Source organism: Triticum aestivum, chromosome 6B (genome assembly GCF_018294505.1).
Source record: "Triticum aestivum cultivar Chinese Spring chromosome 6B, IWGSC CS RefSeq v2.1, whole genome shotgun sequence".
In the NCBI taxonomy this organism is placed as follows: Eukaryota; Viridiplantae; Streptophyta; class Magnoliopsida; order Poales; family Poaceae; genus Triticum; species Triticum aestivum.
Genome location: NC_057810.1, coordinates 295,991,052 through 296,014,287, shown reverse-complemented (window position 1 = coordinate 296,014,287; position 23,236 = coordinate 295,991,052).

The following is a 23,236-nucleotide window of genomic DNA, read 5'->3' as shown; positions in this document are numbered from 1 at the left end:
CCGCACTGGCCCTAGAGGCATTATCCGAAGCCCTAGCGGCAGAGGAACTCACTGCACTGCGCTCCACAGTGGATAGGGACGATGTGATACTCGATAAGAGGTCTAAGTCCACCTCTTTTAAACCAGCAGATGAAATATTAAAATTCCAGGTCCATCCAACGGACCACACAAAGACGGCCTCCATTGGGGCACAATTAAATCCTGATGTAGAAGCCGCACTACGAGAATTCCTTCGGGAAAATTGGGACATTTTCGCCTGGCACCCTTCAGATATGCCAGGAATCCCACGCAGGCTGGTAGAACACAGCCTAAATATCCTAAAAGGATTCAAGCCAGTCAAATAGGCTCTTCGGCGATTTTCCAAACCCAAAAGACAGGCAATGGGAGAGGAGCTAGCCAAACTCTTAGAAGCCGGATTCATCAGAGATATAAAACATCCGGACTGGCTAGCCAACCTGGTAATGGTACCAAAAAAGGACAAATCCTGGCGCCTTTGTGTCGATTTCAAAGACCTTAACAAGGCTTGTCCAAAGGACCCTTTCCCTCTCCCTCGCATCGACCAAATCATCAATGCTACCGCAGGGCACGATTCATTGTGCTTCCTCGACGCATACTCCGGATACCATCAAATCAAGATGGCGGAAAAAGACCAGGCTGCAACGGCATTCATTACTCCATATAGACCATTCTGCTTCAACACAATGCCCTTCGGACTCAAAAACGCCGGCGCAACATATCAATGCATGATTCAGACATGCCTGGCTACCCAGATAGGCAAAACAGTGGAGGCATACATAGACGATGTGGTCGTTAAGACCAAACACGTCGAAACTCTAGTAGACGATTTGAGGCTTACATCCGACAACCTCCGAGCATATGACATTAAGCTCAACCCGGAAAAATGTGTTTTCGGCGTACCAGCCGGAAAGCTCTTGGGCTTCATTGTATCCGGCAGAGGAATTGATGCAAACCCAGCCAAGATCCGGGCTCTGTCACAATTGGATATCCCAAAAGACCTCAAACAAATACAAAAACTAACTGGATGCGTGGCGGCTCTAAGCCGCTTCATCTCCCGTTTGGGAGAAAAGGCGCTGCCCCTCTATCGCCTCCTCCGGCGCACCGAACACTTTGAATGGACGGATGCTGCCATGGCCGGACTCAAAGAAATTAAGGACATATTGGCAACAAATCTGGTCCTGGCCGCGCCCAACCTGGGCAAACCTATGTTATTATATATCGCGGCAACACATCAAGTTGTCAGCGCCGTACTCGTCGTCGAACGAGAAATAGAAGGGCACAAATTCCCTCTTCAAAAACCAGCGTACTACGTATCCACTGTCTTAACTCCATGCAAGTCCCGATACCCACATTATCAAAAGATAGCGTATGCGGTGTTCATGGCATCCTGGAAGCTGCGACACTACTTTCAAGAGTGTTCCATAACGGTGGCCTCCGAAGTACCTCTCAATGATATTATAAACAATCGCGACGCGACGGGCAGGATTGCAAAATGGGCCATTGAGCTCTTACCATTTGACATAACCTACAAACCACAGCGAGCTATAAAGTCGCAAGTTTTGGCTGACTTCATCGCCGAATGGACCGAAGCCGAACTCCCTAAAGAGTACGACGCATACTCCAATTGGATAATGCATTTCGATGGCTCCAAAATGTTGGCTGGCTTGGGGGCTGGCATCGTCTTGACGTCCCCAACCGGAGACACAGTCCAATACGTACTTCAAATAATGTACAAAGACTCCAACAACGCAGCCGAATACGAGGCCCTTCTACATGGTCTCCGGATGGCAATCTCCATGGGTATTCAACGCCTAGAGGTGCGTGGGGATTCAAACCTCGCAATATCCCAAGTAAATGGAGACTTTGACGCCAAGGATCCAAAAATGGCATCCTACCGTAACGCCGTCCTAAAAATGTCAGCTCAGTTCGAAGGACTCGAATTCCACCATGTAGCCCGGGATAATAACCAGGCAGCAGACGTGTTGGCACGCATCGGCGCAAAACGCGACGCCGTCCCTCCAAACATCTTCCTGGAGCGGCTCTTTAAGCCATCCGTATTATGGGAAGAGGAGTCCGGAAATAACAACTCGGAACCAACTGCATCACCCAACACAGAACATTCTGACACAATCGGTGGCTCAGCCAATGAAATAACACCTTCAGCCCACGAAATACTGGCAGTAATTGCCCCATTGACGGAACCATTCCTAGCCTACTTAATCAGGCAGGAACTTCCCGAAGGCCAAAATGAGGCCCGCTGCATAGTTCGGCGATCTAAAGCCTACAAGGTCCATGAGGGAGAACTTTATAAGAAAAGCACAACCGGAGTCCTTCAAAGGTGTATCTCCGAAGAGGAAGGGCAAAATCTCCTGGCTGAAATTCACGCCGGACTCGGCAGGGACCATGCTGCAGCCCGGGCCCTTGTAGGCAAGGCCTTCCGTACAGGATTTTATTGGCCGACAGCTCGGGCAGATGCTCAGGCTCCAACGATGCGTTGGTTGCCAGCTCTTTGCTAATCAAAGCCACATGCCACCCACCGCCCTCAAAACTATACCCATCACTTGGTCGTTCGCGGTCTGGGGGCTTAACATGGTTGGACCCCTTAAAGGGGGAACCCACAAGCACAAATACTTATTGGTCATGGTGGACAAATTCACCAAATGGATAGAGGCCAAGCCGGTTAAAACGGCAGAATCCGGACCTGTGATAGACTTCATATCCGGGGCAGTACACCGTTTTGGCGTCCCCCACAGCATCATCACTGATAACGACACGAATTTCACGGCCGACGAGGTTAAACTCTGGTGCAAAAACATGGGCATCAAGCTCGACTACGCTTCAGTCTACCACCCTCAAACTAACGGTCAAGTGGAACGGGCAAATGGTCTAATCATGAGCGGCATCAAACCCAGATTAGTGCGGTCCCTCACGGAATCTAACACGCACTGGGTAGAGGAGCTCGACTCCGTACTCTGGGGGCTGCGGACCACGCCAAACCGCACTACCGGATTCACACCATTTTTATGGTATAAGGCGCTGAGGCAGTTTTGCCCTGCGATATAATTCATGACTCACCTCGCGTGCGCATGTACGAAGAAAGAGAAGCCGAGTTGGATCGGTAGGACAGTTTGGACGCATTAGAGGAGGAGCGCGATGTGGCAAAATCCCGTTCCGCATTCTATCAGCAGCAGGCTCAAAGATATCAAAGCAGAGAAGTATGGGCCAAAACTTACAATGTTGGCGAGCTAGTTCTACGCTTGTCGGACAAGAAAAAGGACAAACTTAAGCCCAAATGGGAAGGGCCCTTCATCATCGACCAAGTCCTTACCGGCGGTGCATACCGTCTATGCAACGCATCTAACAACCGACTCGAGCCAAATCCATGGAACACAGCCCGTCTCTGAAGATTCTACGCCTAGCGCCGGACTCACAGTTCGTCTCCTTCCTCCGTCCACCTTTCATATTTTTTCGCTGTCTTTGTTTTCCCTCCTTTTTCCTCCCTCTTTCAGTACAAGCCTCTTGAGGGCTAATCTGCGCTTTTTTCGCACTCACTCGATGTGCCACTCGCACTCGTTATACCTGGGGGCTTCTTTAACAAAAGCTTATTTATATGGGCTTCATGCCCAACACATGTGTTATACTTCCGCATGTACCTTTTACTCACCATTATATGCATCGATATGACTTAAGTTTTGGCCAAGCCGGGTTGCCTGGCTCCTGTGCTTACCCCTACGTTCCCGATTGTTCGGCTAGGAGGTAAAGGGAGCACCTCTGCGATTGTTACTGCCGGGTCAGCCGGATGTGTACCTCAGATTGGGTGAAGCTGAAGGCTAGCGTTCTTAAGGGAATATTCGGTCGGTGACATGAAAGATGATTTATTACTTATTTATTTATCTGCCCCCAGATGCTTTTTCTGCTCTTTTCGCAGTCCGGACATGCACTTTAGGGCATGCCTCCCAGGGAAAGGAACCCTTAACGGAACTATTCTCCCTGGAAGATGTTTCTTACTAACCATGTAATATAACATAGCTAGTTGGGCACTTGTCTGATAAAGCACTTATGACCCCTACGCCTTGTCTCCATGCATGCCCCGGTTTTTTTTATAACCGTAAGGGTATTCGGACACACTTCGGACCGTTGGGTCCCGAGGTTGAAGCGAAAAGGTCCGCAAAGACAAACGATCTACAATCCGGGTAGAAGGCATTTTACATGTCATTTTAAATTACATCGTCAAAATGACTGATTGTACTCCTCTTCAATCCCATCTAACAGGCTGCCTAATTTACAGTCCCGTTGGGAATATTTCGCGGCTAACTCTACTTGGTCGTACATCAGGCTCACAGGGATCACCTTCCCATAGGGCCCCACAGGTCCGACCTCGGCCATGTGGTTTGGATCAGCCTTCATGTACCGTGTCTTCACCATGGCCCAGGCCTCCCTGGCGCCTTGACGGCAGGCCGATATCTTCCACAGACGGAAGCGCTGCCGTACTCCCTGAAGCTTCTCAGCAAGCCCTCCAAGACCCTCGGGTAGGGAGACGGAAAGCCATGAGGCCTAAACGACGCCGCTCATCGCCTGCCGAACACGTTCGTGCAGTTGCAGCAGCTCGGGAAGAGGGTCTCCCGTGGAACCAGGCATCTCCTCCGCCGGACGACCCGTGAGCACACCTACATACACATTTCTGTCAATCGACTTCCTCGCTGAACTCTTCTTTTCAAAAGAGTTTGCTCAAGCACTTACTATAAATGCCGCGACGAAGCCGCCGATTCTCCTTTACGGAGTTAGACAGCTGGACCCGAACATCTTTTAGTTCTTCGCCCAGCTAGGTGTTGGCATCTTGGAGTTTGTTCCTCTCCTTCTGCACCCTCATAAGCACCTTCTCGCTGGCCTTCAGCTGGCGCAGCAGATGTTGCTTGTCCGGATCTAGTCCGGCACCATCTGCAATATTATTGTCAGACTATACACACACACCGCACTTCATAAACTACTTTCGTAATATGAATTACCAGAGGGGGTCTCTGTGGCTCCCCCGGCAGCGGCTAGTGTGGCCTCAAGTTGGGCCTTGCATTCTTGAAGCTCCTGGGACAGGTGGGTATTCTGCTCTGTAAGATCCTGCATAACAAATGATCCTTAAATCAGTTAGTTTAACTATTTTAAGTCTCGGGGGCAACTGGCCTATATAACTATTAAGATTCCTCACCCATATGTCTTTTACATACTGCTCCGTGGCTCTGGTTAAACCATCTTGAGAAGCACGGAGGTGCGCGTCTCCTGCATTAAAGGCATTCAATGCCTCTGGGGAGAAACACGTGTCATGAAGAACTCTCCGACGGCGCCTGTGATTCATGGCGCTCTCCACCTCAGACCTGGTGGCGGACAACCTGTCGGCATCCTCCGTTGGAGGAGCATCCGGCTCGCGCCTTGCGCTCGCCTCCCCCTTCGGACCAGGCGTTGGAGCCTGGCTAGCGGAGGCTTGGTTGGCAACCTCTCCGGACTCAGTCCGGCGAGCGCTCTTTCTCCTGGAAGAATCATGAGCATTAATATACCTCCCAGGAGTCTTTCCCCTAAAAGACAATGGTGTGCCATACCTTTGCGGAGACGTTTCGATTCGCGCCACACTCCTCTTCCGCCGGCTGGGCCGCACTGACCTTGGTTGGTCAGTCGCCACGGGCTCGGCTTCCCGCCGTAAAGGCAGCTCCTGCGAAGCACCGTTGGTACACGGTGGTCAAAAATAAGCATTAAAAAGTAACGGTGTCAGGACTTCGGTCGTACTCACCTGGGAAGCCGGAGATAAACCGAGGTAATCAGCCGTAATGGCGACTAGAGCATTGTCTATGTTGAGCTGGTGGAACACCCCGTCAATCAGTTCCACCGTTATGTCCGGATCCTCTCTGGAGGCCGGATCAAGGGATCTTCCCGGATCCTCGGGTTGTAGAGTCAGGCTTTCTATGCCCTCCACATCTCGGCGCAGTTCCTGCGTCGAAATCATAAAGTAAGACACTTGTCTTTGAAAGCACGGATCAGATATATAAACGTCCGCTTACCCAGCTCCGAGGGTTATTCATGGAGAATCCATTCAATGGACTCGTGCGGAGGAAGTCCTCCTTCTCCCCCTTGTACAAGCCCGACTGGTGTTGGAAATATGCCCTAGAGGCAATAATAAAAGCATTATTATTATATTTCCTTGTTCATGATAATTGTCTTTATTCATGCTATAATTGTGTTATCCGGAAATCGTAATACATGTGTGAATAACAGACACCAACATGTCCCTAGTGAGCCTCTAGTTGACTAGCTCGTTGATCAACAGATAGTCATGGTTTCCTGACTATGGACACTGGATGTCATTGATAACGAGATCACATCATTGGGAGAATATGTGATGGACAAGACCCAATCCTAAACATAGCACAAGATCGTATAGTTCGTTTGCTAGAGTTTTCCAATGTCAAAGTATCTTTTCCTTAGACCATGAGATCGTGTAACTCCCGGATACCGTAGGAGTGCTTTGGGTATGCCAAACATCACAACGTAACTGGGTGACTACAAAGGTAGACTATGGGTATCTCCGAAAGTGTCTGTTGGGTGACATGGATCAAGAATGGGATTTGTCACTCCGTATGACGGAGAGGTATCACTGGGCCCACTCGGTAATGCATCATCATAATGAGCTCAGAGTGACCAAGTGTCTGGTCACGGGATCATGCATTACGGTACGAGTAAAGTGACTTGCCGGTAACGATATTGAATGAGGTATTGGGATACCGACGATCGAATCTTGGGCAAGTAACATATCGATAGACAAAGGGAATAGCGTACGGGATTGATTAAATCCTCAACATCATGGTTCATCCGATGAGATCATCGTGGAGCATGTGGGAGCCAACATGGGTATCCAGATCCCGCTGTTGGTTATTGACCGGAGAGTCGTCTCGGTCATGTCTGCTTGTCTCCCGAACCCGTAGGGTCTACACACTTAAGGTTCGGTGACGCTAGGGTTATGAAGATATGTATATGCAGAAACCCGAATGTTGTTCGGAGTCCCGGATGAGATCCCGAACGTCACGAGGAGTTCCGGAATGGTCCGGAGGTAAAGAATTATATATAGGAAGTGCTATTTCGGGCATCGGGACAAGTTTCGGGGTTATCGGTATTGTACCGGGACCACCGGAAGGGTCCCGGGGGTCCACCGGGTGGGGCCACCTGTCCCGGGGGGGGGGGCACATGGGCTGTAGGGGGTGCGCCTTGGCCTAGATGGGCCAAGGGCACCAGCCCCTATAGGCCCATGCGCCTAGGGTTTCCACCATGGAAGAGTCCATGTGGTGGAAGGCACCCCTAGGTGCCTTGGGGGGGAGGGAAACGTCCCCTTGGCCGCCGCCCCCCCTAGTAGATCTCATCTACTAGGGACGGCACCCCCCTGGCACCCCTATATATAGTGGGGGGAGAGGAGGGATTTCACACCAGCCCCTGGCGCCTCCATCTCCCCCCGTTACGTCTCTCCCTCGTAGTCTCGGCGAAGCCCTGCTGCCGTGACGCCCTGCATCCACCACCACGCCGTCGTGCTGCTAGATCTTCATCAGCCTCTCCTCCCCCCTTTCTGGATCAAGAAGGAGGAGACGTCTCCCATCCCGTACGTGTGTTGAACGCGGAGGTGCCGTCCGTTCGGCGCTGGTCATCGGTGATTTGGATCACGTCGAGTACGACTACATCATCACCGTTCTTTTGAACGCTTCCGTGCGCAATCTACAAAGGTATGTAGATGCATCTAATCACTCGTTGCTAGATGAACTCCTAGATGATCTTGGTGAAACGAGTAGGAAAATTTTTGTTTTCTGCAACGTTCACCAACAGTGGCATCATGAGCTAGGTCTATGTGTAGTTCTTCTTGCGCGAGTAGAACACAATTTGTTGTGGGCGTAGATTTGTCAACTTTCTTGCCGTTACTAGTCCTTTCTTGCTTCAGCGGTATTGTGGGATGAAGCGGCCCGGACCAACCTTACACGTACGCTTACGTGAGACCGGTTCCACCGACTAACATGCACTAGTTGCATAAGGTGGCTGGCGGGTGTCTGTCTCTCCTACTTTAGTTGGAGCGGAATCGATGAACAGGGTCCTTATGAAGGGTAAATAGAAGTTGACAAATCACGTTGTGGCTTTAACGTAGGTAAGAAAACGTTCTTGCTAGAACCCTAATTCAGCCACGTAAAACTTGCAACAATAATTAGAGGACGTCTAACTTGTTTTTGCAGCAAGTGGTTTGTGATATGATATGGCCAAAGTTGTGATGAATGATGAATGATCTATATGTGATGTATGAGATGTTCATGCTATTGTAATAGGATTCACGACTTGCATGTCGATGAGTATGACAACCGGCAGGAGCCATAGGAGTTGTCTTTATTCTTTTAATGACCTGCGTGTCATCGAGAAACGCCATGTAAATTACTTTACTTTATTGCTAAACGCGTTAGCCATAGTAGTAGAAGTAATAGTTGGCGAGCAACTTCATGGAGACACGATGATGGAGATCATGATGATGGAGATCATGGTGTCAAGCCGGTGACAAGATGATCATGGAGCCCCAAGATGGAGATCAAAGGAGCTATGTGATAATGGCCATATCATGTCACGTTTATTATTTGATTGCATGTGATGTTTATCATGTTTTGCATCTTGTTTACTTAGAACGACGGTAGTAAATAAGATGATCCCTCACAATAAATTCAAGAAGTGTTCCCCCTAACTGTGCACCGTTGCGACAGTTTGCTATTTCAAAACACCACGTGATGATCGGGTGTTTTATTCAGACGTTCACATACAACGGGTGTAAGACAGATTTACACATGCAGACACTTAGGTTAACTTGACGAGCCTAGCATGTACAGACATGGCCTCGGAACACAGAAGACCGAAAGGTCGAGCATGAGTCGTATAGAAGATACGATCAACATGAAGATGTTCACCGACGTTGACCAGTCCGTCTCACGTGATGATCGGACACGGTCTAGTTTAACTCGGATCATGTAATACTTAGATGACTAGAGGGATGTCTAATCTAAGTGGGAGTTCACTAATAATTTGATTAGTTGAACTTAATTATCATGAACTTAGTCTAAAATCTTTGCAATATGTCTTGTAGATCAAATGGCCAACGTAGTCCTCAACTTCAACGCGTTCCTAGAGAAAACTAAGCTGAAAGACGATGGCAGCAACTATACGGACTGGGTCCGGAACATGAGGATCATCCTCATAGCTGCCAAGAAAGATTATGTCCTACAAGCACCGCTTGGTGACGCACCCGTTCTCCCTGCAGAACAAGATGTTATGAACGCTTGGCAGGCACGTTTCGACGACTACTCCCTCGTTCAGTGCGGCATGCTTTACAGCCTAGAGCCGGGGCTCCAAAAGCGTTTTGAGAGACATGGAGCATATGAGATGTTCGAAGAGCTGAAAATGGTTTTCCAAGCTCATGCCCGGGTCGAGAGATATGAAGTCTCCGACAAATTCTTCAGCTGTAAGATGGAGGAAAACAGTTCTGTCAGTGAGCACATACTCACTATGTCTGGGTTGCATAACCGCTTGACTCAGCTGGGAGTTAATCTCCCGGATGATGCGGTCATTGACAGAATCCTCCAGTCGCTTCCACCAAGCTACAAGAGCTTTGTGATGAACTTCAATATGCAGGGGATGGAAAAGACCATTCCTGAAGTATTTGCTATGCTGAAATCAGCAGAGGTAGAAGTCAGGAAGGAACACCAAGTGTTGATGGTCAATAAAACCACTAAGTTCAAGAAAGGCAAGGGTAAAAAGAACTTCAAGAAGGACGGCAAGGAGGTTGCCGCGCCCGGCAAGCAAGCTGCCGGGAAGAAGCCAAAGAATGGACCCAAGCCCGAGACTGAGTGCTTTTATTGCAAGGGAAGCGGTCACTGGAAGCGGAACTGCCCTAAGTACTTAGCGGATAAGAAGGCCGGCAAAACAAAAGGTATATGTGATATACATGTAATTGATGTGTACCTTACTAGTGCCCGTAGTAGCTCCTGGGTATTTGATACTGGTGCAGTTGCTCACATTTGTAACTCAAAGCAGGGGCTGCGGAATAAGCGGAAACTGGCAAAGGACGAGGTGACGATGCGCGTCGGGAATGGTTCCAAGGTCAATGTGATCGCTGTCGGCACGCTACCTCTGCATCTCCCTTCGGGATTAGTTTTAAACCTTAATAATTGTTATTTAGTGCCAGCTTTGAGCATGAACATTGTATCGGGATCTCGTTTAATTCGAGATGGCTACTCTTTTAAATCTGAGAATAATGGTTGTTCCATTTTTATGAGAGATATGTTTTATGGTCATGCTCCTATGGTGAATGGTTTATTCTTTATGAATCTCGAACGTGATGCTACACATGTTCATAATGTGAGTACCAAAAGAAGTAAGGTTGATAATGATAGTCCCACATACTTGTGGCACTGCCGCCTTGGTCACATAGGTGTCAAACGCATGAAGAAGCTCCATGCAGATGGACTTTTAGAGTCTCTTGATTATGAATCATTTGACACGTGCGAACCATGCCTTATGGGTAAAATGACCAAGACTCCGTTCTCAGGAACAATGGAGCGAGCAACCGACTTATTGGAAATCATACATACTGATGTGTGCGGTCCGATGAGTGTTGAGGCTCGCGGTGGCTATCGTTATGTTCTCACCCTCACTGATGATTTAAGTAGGTATGGGTATATCTACTTAATGAAACACAAGTCTGAAACCTTTGAAAAGTTCAAGGAATTTCAGAGTGAGGTTGAAAATCAACGTGACAGGAAAATCAAGTTTCTACGATCAGATCGTGGAGGAGAATACTTGAGTCACGAGTTTGGCACACACTTAAGAAAATGTGGAATAGTTTCACAACTCACGCCGCCTGGAACACCTCAGCGTAATGGTGTGTCCGAACGTCGTAATCGCACTCTATTAGATATGGTACGATCTATGATGTCTCTTACCGATTTACCGCTATCTTTTTGGGGCTATGCTTTAGAGACTGTCGCATTCACTTTAAATAGGGCTTCGTCGAAATCCGTTGAGACGACACCGTATGAATTATGGTTTGGGAAGAAACCTAAGCTGTCGTTTCTAAAAGTTTGGGGATGCGATGCTTATGTCAAGAAACTTCAACCTGAAAAGCTCAAACCCAAATCGGAAAAATGCGTCTTCATAGGGTACCCAAAGGAAACTATTGGGTACACCTTCTACCTCAGATCCGAAGGCAAGATCTTTGTTGCCAAGAATGGGTCCTTTCTGGAGAAAGAGTTTCTCTCGAAAGAAGTAAGTGGGAGGAAAGTAGAGCTTGATGAAGTATTACCTCTTGAACCGGAAAATTGCGCAACTCAAGAAAATGTTCCTGAGGTGCCTGCACCGACTAGAGAGGAAGTTAATGACAATGATGAAGATACTTCTGATCAAGCCCCTGCTGAAATTCGAAGGTCCACAAGGACACGTTCCGCACCAGAGTGGTACGGCAACCCTGTCTTGGAAATCATGCTGTTAGACAACGGTGAACCTTCGAACTATGAAGAAGCGATGGCGGGCCCGGATTCCGACAAATGGCTAGAAGCCATGAAATCTGAGATAGGATCCATGTATGAAAACAAAGTATGGACTTTGACTGACTTGCCCGTTGAGCGGCGAGCCATAGAAAATAAATGGATCTTTAAGAGGAAGACAGACGCGGATGGTAATGTGACCATCTATAAAGCTCGGCTTGTCGCTAAGGGTTATCGACAAGTTCAAGGGGTTGACTACGATGAGACTTTCTCACCGGTAGCGAAGCTGAAGTCCGTCTGAATCATGTTAGCAATTGCCGCATTCTATGATTACGAAATATGGCAAATGGACGTCAAAACAGCATTCCTTAATGGTTTCCTTAAGGAAGAATTGTATATGATGCAGCCGAAAGGTTTTGTCGATCCTAAGAATGCTAACAAAGTATGCAAGCTCCAACGCTCGATTTATGGGCTGGTGCAAGCATCTCGGAGTTGGAACATTCGCTTTGATGAGATGATCAAAGCGTTTGGGTTTACACAGACTTATGGAGAAGCCTGCGTTTACAAGAAAGTGAGTGGGAGCTCTGTAGCATTTCTCATATTATATGTAGATGACATACTTTTGATGGGAAATGATATAGAACTCTTGGACAGCATCAAGGCCTACTTGAATAAAAGTTTTTCAATGAAGGACCTTGGAGAAGCTGCTTATATATTAGGCATCAAAATCTATAGAGATAGATCGAGACGCCTCATAGGTCTTTCACAAAGCACATACCTTGACAAGATATTGAAGAAGTTCAATATGGATCAATCCAAGAAGGGGTTCTTGCCTGTGTTACAAGGTGTGAAATTGAGCTCAGCTCAATGTCCGACCACGGCAGAAGATATAGAAGAGATGAGCGTCATCCCCTATGCATCAGCCATAGGTTCTATTATGTATGCCATGCTATGTACCAGACCTGATGTTAACCTTGCCGTCAGTTTGGTAGGAAGGTACCAAAGTAATCCCGGCAAGGAACACTGGACAGCGGTCAAGAATATCCTGAAGTACCTGAAAAGGACTAAGGAAATGTTTCTCGTTTATGGAGGTGACGAAGAGCTCGTCGTAAAGGGTTACGTCGACGCTAGCTTCAACACAGATCTGGATGACTCTAAGTCACAAACCGGATACGTGTATATTTTGAATGGTGGGGCAGTAAGCTGGTGCAGTTGCAAGCAAAGCGTCGTGGCGGGATCTACATGTGAAGCGGAGTACATGGCAGCCTCGGAGGCAGCACATGAAGCAATATGGGTGAAGGAGTTCATCACCGACCTAGGAGTCATACCCAATGCGTCGGGGCCGATCAAGCTCTTCTGTGACAACACTGGAGCTATTGCACTTGCCAAGGAGCCCAGGTTTCACAAGAAGACAAGGCACATCAAGCGTCGCTTCAACTCCATTCGTGAAAATGTTCAAGATGGAGACATAGAGATTTGTAAAGCACATACGGACCTGAATGTAGCAGATCCGTTGACTAAACCTCTCCCTAGAGCAAAACATGATCAACACCAGAATTCCATGGGTGTTCGATTCATCACAATGTAACTAGATTATTGACTCTAGTGCAAGTGGGAGACTGTTGGAAATATGCCCTAGAGGCAATAATAAAAGCATTATTATTATATTTCCTTGTTCATGATAATTGTCTTTATTCATGCTATAATTGTGTTATCCGGAAATCATAATACATGTGTGAATAACAGACACCAACATGTCCCTAGTGAGCCTCTAGTTGACTAGCTCGTTGATCAACAGATAGTCATGGTTTCCTGACTATGGACACTGGATGTCATTGATAACGAGATCACATCATTAGGAGAATGATGTGATGGACAAGACACAATCCTAAACATAGCACAAGATCGTATAGTTCGTTTGCTAGAGTTTTGCAATGTCAAAGTATCTTTTCCTTAGACCATGAGATCGTGTAACTCCCGGATACCGTAGGAGTACTTTGGGTATGCCAAACGTCACAACGTAACTGGGTGACTATAAAGGTAGACTACGGGTATCTCCGAAAGTGTCTGTTGGGCGACATGGATCAAGACTGCGATTTGTCACTCTGTATGACGGAGAGGTATCACTGGGCCCACTCGGTAATGCATCATCATAATGAGCTCAGAGTGACCAAGTGTCTGGTCACGGGATCATGCATTACGGTACGAGTAAAGTGACTTGCCGGTAACGAGATTGAACGAGGTATTGGGATACCGACGATCGAATCTCGGGCAAGTAACATATCGATAGACAAAGGGAATAGCATACGGGGTTGATAGAATCCTCGACATCGTGGTTCATCCGATGAGATCATCGTGGAGCATGTGGGAGCCAACATGGGTATCCAGATCCCGCTGTTGGTTATTGACCGGAGAGTCGTCTCGGTCATGTCTGCTTGTCTCCCGAACCCGTAGGGTCTACACACTTAAGGTTCGGTTACGCTAGGGTTGTAGGGATATGTATATGCAGTAACCCGAATGTTGTTCGGAGTCCCGGATGAGATCCCGGACGTCACGAGGAGTTCTGGAATGGTCCGGAGGTAAAGATTTATATATGGGAAGTCCTGTTTCGGGCATCGGGACAAGTTTCGGGGTTATCGGTATTGTACCGGGACCACCGGAGGGGTCCCGGGGGCCCACCGGGTGGGGCCACCCATCCCCGGGGGCCACATGGGCTGTAGGGGGTGCGCCTTGGCCTGCTTGGGCCAAGGGCACCAGCCCCACATAGGCCCATGCGCCTAGGGTTCAAGGGGGCAAGAGTCCTAGGAGGGTAAGGCACCTCCTAGGTGCCTTGGGGGGGAGGGAAACCCCCCTTGGCCGCCGCACCCCCTAGGAGATTGGATCTCCTAGGGCCGGCCACCCCCCCTTGGCACCCCTATATATAGTGGGGGAGAGGAGGGACTTCATACCTTGAGTCCTTGGCCTTTGGTTGCCTCCTTCTCCCTCCCCAACACCTCATCCATCTCCTTATTGCTTAGCGAAGCTCTGCCGGAGTACTGCAGCTCCATCAACACCACGCCGTCGTGCTGCTGCTGGTGCCATCTCCCTCAACCTCTCCTCCCTCCCTTGCTGGATCAAGAAGGAGGAGACGTGGCTGTTCCGTACGTGTGTTGAACGCGGAGGTGCCGTCCGTTCGGTGCTAGGATCTCCGGTGATTCGAATCACGTCGTGTTCGACTACATCATCCCCGTTCTTTGAACGCTTCCGCTCGCGATCTACAAGGTACGTAGATGCATCCAATGACTCATTGCTAGATGAACTCCTAGATGATCTTGGTGAAACGAGTAGGAAATTTTTTGTTTTCTGCAACGTTACCCAACACCTGCACCGACTAAAGAGGAAGTTAATGATAATGATCAAGATACTTCTGATCAAGCTCCTACTGAAATTCGAAGGTCCACGAGGACACGTTCCGCACCAGAGTGGTACGGCAACCCTGTCTTGGAAATCATGTTGTTAGACAATGGTGAACCTTCGAACTATGAAGAAGCGATGGCGGGTCCGGATTCCGACAAATGGCTAGAAGCCATGAAATCCGAGATAGGATCCATGTATGAAAACGAAGTATGGACTTTGACTGACTTGCCCGTAGAACGGCGAGCCATAGAAAATAAATGGATCTTTAAGAAGAAGACAGACGCGGATGGTAATGTGACCATCTATAAAGCTCGGCTTGTCGCTAAGGGTTATCGACAAGTTCAAGGGATTGACTATGATGAGACTTTCTCACCGGTAGCGAAGCTGAAGTCCGTTCGAATCATGTTAGCAATTGCCTCATTTTATGATTATGAAATTTGGCAAATGGACGTCAAAACGGCATTCCTTAATGGTTTCCTTAAGGAAGAATTGTATATGATGCAGCCGGAAGGTTTTGTCGATCCTAAAAATGCTGACAAGGTGTGCAAGCTCCAACGCTCGATTTATGGGCTGGTGCAAGCATCTCGGAGTTGGAACATTCGTTTTGATGAGATGATCAAAGCGTTTGGGTTTACACAGACTTATGGAGAAGCCTGTGTTTACAAGAAAGTGAGTGGGAGCTCTATAGCATTTCTCATACTATATGTAGATGACATACTTTTGATGGGAAATGATATAGAACTTTTGGACAGCATTAAGGCCTACTTGAATAAGAGTTTTTCAATGAAGGACCTTGGAGAAGCTGCTTATATATTAGGCATCAAGATCTATAGGGATAGATCAAGACGCCTCATAGGTCTTTCACAAAGCACATATCTTGATAAGATTTTGAAGAAGTTCAAAATGGATCAGTCCAAGAAAGGATTCTTGCCTGTTTTGCAAGGTGTGAAATTGAGCTCAACTCAATGTCCGACCACGGCAGCAGAGATAGAAGAGATGAGTGTCATCCCCTATGCCTCAGCCATAGGTTCTATTATGTATGCCATGCTGTGTACCAGACCTGATGTAAACCTTGCCGTAAGTTTGGTAGGAAGGTACCAAAGTAATCCCGGCAAGGAACACTGGACAGCGGTCAAGAATATCCTGAAGTACCTGAAAAGGACTAAGGAAATGTTTCTCGTTTATGGAGGTGACGAAGAGCTCGTCGTAAAGGGTTACATCGACGCTAGCTTCGACACAGATCTGGATGACTCTAAGTCACAAACCGGATACGTGTATATTTTGAATGGTGGGGCAGTAAGCTGGTGCAGTTGCAAGCAAAGCGTCGTGGCGGGATCTACATGTGAAGCGGAGTACATGGCAGCCTCGGAGGCATCACATGAAGCAATATGGGTGAAGGAGTTCATCACCGACCTAGGAGTCATACCCAATGCGTCGGGGCCGATCAAGCTCTTCTGTGACAACACTGGAGCTATTGCACTTGCCAAGGAGCCCAGGTTTCACAAGAAGACAAGGCACATCAAGCGTCGCTTCAACTCCATTCGTGAAAATGTTCAAGATGGAGACATAGATATTTGTAAAGTACATACGGACCTGAATATAGCAGATCCGTTGACTAAACCTCTCCCTAGAGCAAAACATGATCAACACCAGAATTCCATGGGTGTTCGATTCATCACAATGTAACTAGATTATTGACTCTAGTGCAAGTGGGAGACTGTTGGAAATATGCCCTAGAGGCAATAATAAAAGCATTATTATTATATTTCCTTGTTCATGATAATTGTCTTTATTCATGCTATAATTGTGTTATCCGGAAATCGTAATACATGTGTGAATAACAGACACCAACATGTCCCTAGTGAGCCTCTAGTTGACTAGCTCGTTGATCAACAGATAGTCATGTTTTCCTGACTATGGACACTGGATGTCATTGATAACGAGATCACATCATTGGGAGAATGATGTGATGGACAAGACCCAATCCTAAACATAGCACAAGATCGTATAGTTCGTTTGCTAGAGTTTTCCAATGTCAAAGTATCTTTTCCTTAGACCATGAGATCGTGTAACTCCCGGATACCGTAGGAGTGCTTTGGGTATGCCAAACGTCACAACGTAACTGGGTGACTATAAAGGTAGACTACGGGTATCTCCGAAAGTGTCTGTTGGGTGACATGGATCAAGACTGGGATTTGTCACTCCGTATGACGGAGAGGTATCACTGGGCCCACTCGGTAATGCATCATCATAATGAGCTCAGAGTGACCAAGTGTCTGGTCACGGGATCATGCATTACGGTACGAGTAAAGTGACTTGCCGGTAACGAGATTGAACGAGGTATTGGGATACCGACGATCGAATCTCGGGCAAGTAACATATCGATAGACAAAGGGAATAGCGTACGGGATTGATTGAATCCTCGACATCGTGGTTCATCCGATGAGATCATCGTGGAGCATGTGGGAGCCAACATGGATATCCAGATCCCGCTGTTGGTTATTGACCAGAGAGTCGTCTCAGTCATGTCTGCTTGTCTCCCGAACCCGTAGGGTCTACACACTTAAGGTTCGGTGATGCTAGGGTTATGAAGATATGTATATGCAGAAACCTGAATGTTGTTCGGAGTCCCGGATGAGATCCCGGACGTCACGAGGAGTTCCGGAATGGTCCGGAGGTAAAGAATTATATATAGGAAGTGCTATTTCGGGCATCGGGACAAGTTTCGGGGTTATCGGTATTGTACCGGGACCACCGGAAGGGTCCCGGGGGTCCACCGGGTGGGGCCACCTGTCCCGGGGGGCCACATGGGCTGTAGGGGGTGCGCCTTGGCCTAGATGGGCCAAGGGCACCAGCCCCTATAGGCCCATGCGCCTAGGGTTTCCACCATGGAAGAGTCCATGTGGTGGAAGGCACCCCTAGGTGCCTTGGGGGGGAGGGAAACCTCCCCTTGGCCGCCGCCCCCCTAGTAGATCTCATCTACTAGGGCCGGCGCCCCCCTGGCACCCCTATATATAGTGGGGGGAGAGGAGGGATTTCACACCAGCCCCTGGCGCCTCCATCTCCCCCCGTTACGTCTCTCCCTCGTAGTCTCGGCGAAGCCCTGCTGCTGTGACGCCCTGCATCCACCACCACGCCGTCGTGCTGCTGGATCTTCATCAACCACTCCTCCCCCCTTGCTGGATCAAGAAGGAGGAGACGTCTTCCGTCCCGTACGTGTGTTAAACGCGGAGGTGCCGTCCGTTCGGCGCTGGTCATCGGTGATTTGGATCACGTCGAGTACGACTACATCATCACCGTTCTTTTGAACGCTTCCGTGCGCAATCTACAAAGGTATGTAGATGCATCTAATCACTCGTTGCTAGATGAGCTCCTAGATGATCTTGGTGAAACGAGTAGGAAAATTTTTGTTTTCTGCAATGTTCACCAACAACTGGATCTTCACCAGATCGGCGGCCGATCCCGGCCCCTTGCGGCCATGATGGGTGGCGTCATTCTCAATGTTGAAATCCCACATGGGGTGGCCCCTATATTGAAGCGGCTGCACCCCTCGCATAATGCATGCAGCCATGTCTCCAATCATGGTTAATCCGGAAAGGGCTAGTAACTGTATCCGGCCCATCAGATATTGGACGCTCCTATCATCTTCCCGTTGAGGGCTCCGCGGGCGCCAACTCAGGCGTTTCTTCAAAGGAGTGTTGCTAAACTCCGGGAGGCCGATCCGAACTGGATCCGGCAGCGGGGCGTCTTCCATATAGAACCACTCCGAAGGCCAGTCTTCGGACGCCTTCTTCGGGGTTCTGGATAGATATCCGGTCCCGGCGATGCGCCATATTTCGGCTCCGCCCACTTGATATATCGACCCCTCGTGAGAACGGGGTACGAGGCAAAACAGTCTCTTCCACAGTGCAAAATGGGGCTCGATGCCCAAGAACAGCTCGCAAAGAGCGACAAAGCCCGCGATGAGCAAAATGGAGGCAGGTGTGAGGTGGTGAAGTTGGAGTCCATAGAACTCCAGGAGCCCCCGGAGAAATGGATGTATGGGAAATCTGAGTCCCCTTATTAAGTAGGGGATGAAGCATACCCGCTCTCCTTTGGAGGGATTGGGGACTCTCTCCGTCTGCTTCCCACCCTTGTAGGTGGCCTGTCCGGCTCGAACCGGAACCATAAAGGCTGGGGGAAGGTATCCCTCTGCTTGGAGCGTCACTAACTCGCTATGCGGGACTGAGCATCTCCTCCAATATCCTGGCTGAGGACTGGGAGCGCGAGAAGAGGAGCCGCGTCGACTATCCATGTTGGAATGGATTTTTGTCAGATGCGCTTCGATGAATACTTGTGGAAGGAGGATGGTGTGATTCAGATCTGGATCCTCGCCTCTCTTATAGGCGGCTTATTCGCACAGCTAGGGGGTAAAACGTAAAAATACCCTGGCTTTTCGCATTCATACAACACGTGGAAGAAGGCCATTATTGGACGTGGAAGCCAAGGAGCGCAACATTTATGAAGCAACCGGACACAATTCGGCAAACACATGGAACATGGAGGAGAACCCGCCTTGCAAACACCGAAGACAACATACGCGCCAGACTCGTCGTCATTGAAGCCTGGTTCGGGGGCTACTGAGGGAGTCCTGGATTAGGGGGTGTCCGGATAGCCGAACTATCATCATCGGCCGGACTCCAAGACTACGAATATACAAGATTGAAGACTTCGTCCCGTGTCCGGATGGGACTTTCCTTGGCGTGGAAGGCAAGCTTGGCAATACGGATATGTAGATCTCCTACCCTTGTAACCGACTCTGTGTAACCCTAGCCCTCTCCGGTGTCTATATAAACCGGATGGCTTTAGTCCATAGGACGAACAATAATCATACCATAGGCTAGCTTCTAGGGTTTAGCCTCCTTGATCTCGTGGTAGATCTACTCTTGTAATATCCACATCATCAATATCAATCAAGCAGGACGTAGGGTTTTACCTCCATCAAGAGGGCTCGAACCTGGGTAAAACATCGTGTCCCTTGTCTCCTGTTACCATCCGCCTAGACGCACAGTTCGGGACCCCCTACCCGAGATCCGCCGGTTTTGACACCGACACCCTTCCCTTCAATTTTTAGTGAGGTTCTACCCGAAACACCCCACTCCAAAGAGAAATTAGTTAAGCCCAATCCCATAACTTAAAAATGACTTCTTTAGATCTTTTATGGCTTATTTTGACAATAAGCCCTGAAAAGGCGGAATCAAACTGGCCCTTAACCTGCAATTCAATTGTGTGTGCAATGATGAATCACTCATGCCTGCTATATGTACATTTAGGCATCATCATACATGGCATAACCTAATACATGTGCATTCCATTGTACAATCTGGAATATGCAATGTTTATGTTAGTTCATACGTTGCACATGATGTTTAAATGCCCCTTAAATCTGGTCAGTCAAGTGATGGTCTTTAAGCTTCCTTCTTTGCTTATTTTCTTGATATGTAAGATTTGCTCACACATCTATTCAATTTCTTGTTTGCATCAGCCAGCCATACTAGGACTGTTTGCTTTGATACTTGTTGTTCTTGACCTAACACTCTAACAGAGCTTGTCAATGATTTAAACATTAAGGGATGTTGTAGTGGGGCCTTGTCTAACTCATAGGTGACATAAAGGTTTGGCTGTACACTAAAGTAGGCTCTCCAAGAGTACCTGGAGATCCAGTTCCAAGGTATCCCTAGTTTTTACATAGTGCAGACATAGTAAATGCTCATTTTATTGTGTGCAAGTGCAAGAGATGCGGCATGTTTCATTATGTGGTGTTGTTTTGTTATAATATCCTCCTTTTTTGTTCACAGGCTGGAAAGTATGCATATTTATCTTCTAAGGAGACGAGTAACTAGTTTGTGTCACCTTGCAGAGGGGGTGCAATGAAGATAAGATTGAGGATTTCCATGTACAAGATGTTAGGAAGGAGCCTTGCAAGAGAAGTAGGAGCTACGCTGAGCCTCATCAACCTGCTAAGGTAAGTCACTGTATGCAACTCAACAGTTCAATTCCTTGTTTGTTTCAGGCATAGTTAATTTGCTCTTTTCAATTGCTTTATTTGTTCTAAGTTAATGAGATGCCCAAAGAATCATGCCTGATGTTGGGTACTTGTATAACTATTAGTTGACATAATTAAATGCCTTACCATTTAATTACTCTGTCGAAGTGTGCCTGAAGCTTTGAAGTCGATTAACCAACTATTATTGCATGAGGCTCACAATCTAGTTTATACTACTCTAATGATTGCATAGTTTTGCCTGCTATAGTATGTTTGTATGAAACCCTTTGCTGTTCATTATGCTCCCTAAGACTTTAATTGAGCTACAGAATGGCCAACTGCTTGCTTACTTATACGCAATGTGTTGTCTAAATTTGTAACTTGTCTGTGTTTTCGATTGGGCCCCAACATCATGCTCCTCTGGTGAGCTAAGAGGGATTTCTGTATGCAGGCTGCACAGACTATCTTTTTTATAATTTTTAAAATATCACCTACTTATGCTTCATGACGTGTAACATTATTGTTAGTCCTGTTTTGCCATGTAGTACAAAATAGTGAATTGCTCGCTTCACTGTTGAAACTATATTTTTGCCCTAGTCATGTGTACTTACAGAAACATTTCAGGATGAAGTGACATCAACACAAAGATCTGCGAGCAGTGCGGCATGGACGTTACCGAATGATTATGGATTGGAATTGGAATGTGTTGATGTTCTCGAGCATCAATTAGAGGTGGCAAGACAACGTGTACATGCTTGACAACATATAATCAACAAGTTGAGACTGGACATGCAGGTATTAGATGCAGGAGTCAAAAAATGAAACAAGACACTGAGGTAACCACGAAGGAATTGGAGATTTTGCAGACTGAAATTTTTGCTATCTGAATCCGGCCAATCCTATTTTCTGAAGAGATTATAGTTCAAATGGAGTTAAGTTGATGCGCGTCCATGATGTATGAGCTGTATTTGCCCAGTGTATGTAATTTGATGTTTGTGTATGCTTTATTATCACCTGTGCCGAACCATAATGCCCAGTGGGTATAATCGGCTGTAATTTCCTTATTGTATAGTGTAGGACTATTCTATGTTTCTATGCCTTGGTCTCTTTGTTGTATAGTGTATGTTTTTTAGAGGTGATAGTATCGAGTTGGATAATTCTTTGAATATGCTATATCGTTCAAAAGGGGGCCAACTCGCCTAAACGTTGTAGTGACCATGGCCGTCCACGGGCCGTACGGTCCATGGGCCATGTACAGGCCGTCGGATCCATGGGCCTTCAATGGGTCGTCGGATCTATGGGCCTTTAGTGGGCCGTCGAATCCATGGGCCTTCTACGTCTCGTAGGATCCATGGACCTTGTATGGGCCGACTCATTTATGGGTCTTGTACGGGCCTTTAATGGGTCGTAGACGGGCTAGAGTGGAAATCGTACGTTTTATGGGCTGGCCATAATGGGCCATTAATAGGCCGTATTTGGTGATGCTATGAAAATGGCCCAACAGATTAACGGTCCACAAACGGGCCAACTGTAACAACGGGCTAAATTTGGCCCACAAGCAGAATATGACAGTAACGGGCCGTAAGTAACCGAATGTTGCAATTGAGCCCAAGAATAAATGGGCCCTTAGAAGGCCGAAAGATAACTTGGGCTGGAAACGGCCCAACGGAATAATGGGCCGTTAATGGGTATAAAGTGATACAGTGTTCATTACGGGCCAGTTTCACCATGGGCCGTTAATGGGTGTAAAGTGATACACTGTTCATTACGGGCCAGTTTCCCCATGGGCCGTTAATGGGCCAAGAGTTACAAAGGGCCTCATATGGGCCGAAAGACGTCATGGGCCATACATGGGCCAGAAGTGAAAACGGTCTAGAATCATATTGGATGGCCCAGATGACGCTACTGGCCCTAATTCGGATAGGGCGTAACGGGCCTTGGGTTAGCGGGCTGTAAATGGGCTATATGCGAGAAGGCCGTTAACAGGCTTTCCATGGGCCGACCCGCCACCTTTTGACTAAGTCAAACGGGTCGGCCTTTTCACAGGAATGGGCCTCTATTGGGCCGTGCCATGTGTCGACGTATCATAGGCGCCTTCTATCCAATGAGTGGATGACATCTGTCCCGGCGATGAGCCGACATGTGTTTCCTCCAGCCAATGATGATTTTACACATGGAAAATCCCCATTGGTCGGGGTTGTTAATAGGTTATCGGATCCAAAACCCGACCCGATAGCTTAACGGTGTTCCGTTATGGTGGATG